The sequence below is a fragment of the Ochotona curzoniae genome, unplaced genomic scaffold (genome assembly GCF_017591425.1).
Source record: "Ochotona curzoniae isolate NIBS_2020 unplaced genomic scaffold, NIBS_Ocur_1.0 scaffold_3890, whole genome shotgun sequence".
Taxonomy (NCBI): Eukaryota; Metazoa; Chordata; class Mammalia; order Lagomorpha; family Ochotonidae; genus Ochotona; species Ochotona curzoniae.
The window spans coordinates 25,421,107-25,422,625 of NW_024467115.1; the positions used below are offsets into that span (position 1 = coordinate 25,421,107).

At 36.1% G+C, this 1,519-nt stretch overlaps 1 pseudogene; it reads right to left on the reverse strand.

Moving 5' to 3' along the window:
• Positions 1–279: 279 nt before the first annotated feature.
• On the reverse strand, positions 280–797 carry LOC121146274 (annotated as a pseudogene).
• Between the last annotated feature and the right edge of the window lie 722 nt (positions 798–1,519).

Below are 1,519 nucleotides of genomic sequence, written 5' to 3' on the forward strand. Positions count from 1 at the left end.
AGCAACTACACAAAGCTTTTTCAAAATTTGTTAGAAGTAACCAGTGGTATTGATGCCAAAAAAAAAAAAAAAAAGAAAAGAAAAGAAAAAAGAAAATCACAGCTCCCCCGATACTACTTTCAAACCAATATATCAAACTTGATTTTCATTAGGATATAGTTTTTTCTTCATGCTAGTAAAGCAAAAAACCAAGATCTATCTATCTATCTATCTATTTATCTATCTATCCACACACACACACACACACACACACACACACAATGCAAACAATTACTGAGCTTAATCTTCCGGACAAGAGTGCCAAGCAATTACAATCTGAGGACATTTTATATTTGCTTTTTTTGCCAGCACCAAGTCAGCTTCATCTGAATCTTTCCATTTCACGAGCAACATCAATTCTCCAGTGCTGTCTCTGGCACCAATTATTCGTTTGGAATCAAGAGCCCTGGCCAAACCACTCGGGTTGTCAGCAACATCTCTCTTTGATTTACTGTCATTAGACTCACTGTCAGATAAAGATCTTCTTTTTGCACCATCTTTTTCTTTACCAGCTTTTTGAGAATTAAGAAACATTTCAATTAACTCTGGACAATCTAGATTTTCTTCAGGCTCCCAAGTGTTGTCAGCATCTGTGAATCCCTTCCACTTCAGCAAGAACTCCACCCTCCCATTGACCACACGGTGGTCCAACATCTGCTCCACCACAAATTCTTCAGGCTCTGCTTCTTCAACCTTTTTACTCTTTTCATTCTGTTTCTTTCCCCCTTTTTTTGCAATGTAGTTTCATTGGAGGCCATTCTTTTTAACTGCAGGCTTCAAGAGCTATTATTCACCATTCTAAGCCGCTCTGGGTCATGTGGGGCTGCAGTGTCTTCCGGCCCTGCGCGTGCCTTCCCAAGAACTTAGAGTTTTTAAAAATAAGTTAAGTCTTGGAAACAGATAAAGTTTTGAACAAGTTTTTTGATATCTACAGAGTAATTTGGGGGCATTTTAATTAGGATTGTACTGAGTTTAATCGTCATGCTATTGAATCTTCCTATGCACAGACATGGAGTATACTTTTATATAGTTCTTTGATTTCTTTCATCAGTTTTAATAGTTTTCCTCATACAAATCTTATATATATTTTGTTACATTTGTAGGTACAAATATTCCATTCTGGGGGCATGTGATTTGCTTCACATTTTAAGTTACATAGTCTAGGTATAAATTCTTAGTGTATAAGTAACTGAATTTAGATATCAGCCTTGTACTCTGCATCCTTGCAATAATCACCTATTCTTGGGTCTTGTTGTTGGTTGTCTCATATTTTCTGTATATGCAATCTTTCTAACCTATGTATCTTTCCTTTTCTTTAGTTTCCTTTTCTTCTTGTACTAGCTAGGACTTCTCAAGTGATGATGAAAAGGAGTGATGCAAATGCCCTGGCTTCATGATAATCAGAAAATCCTGATTTTTCTCACATCTACTAGGATTCTAGTTGCTCTTTTTAAAAAGTAGATACAGTTTTTCAGATTTA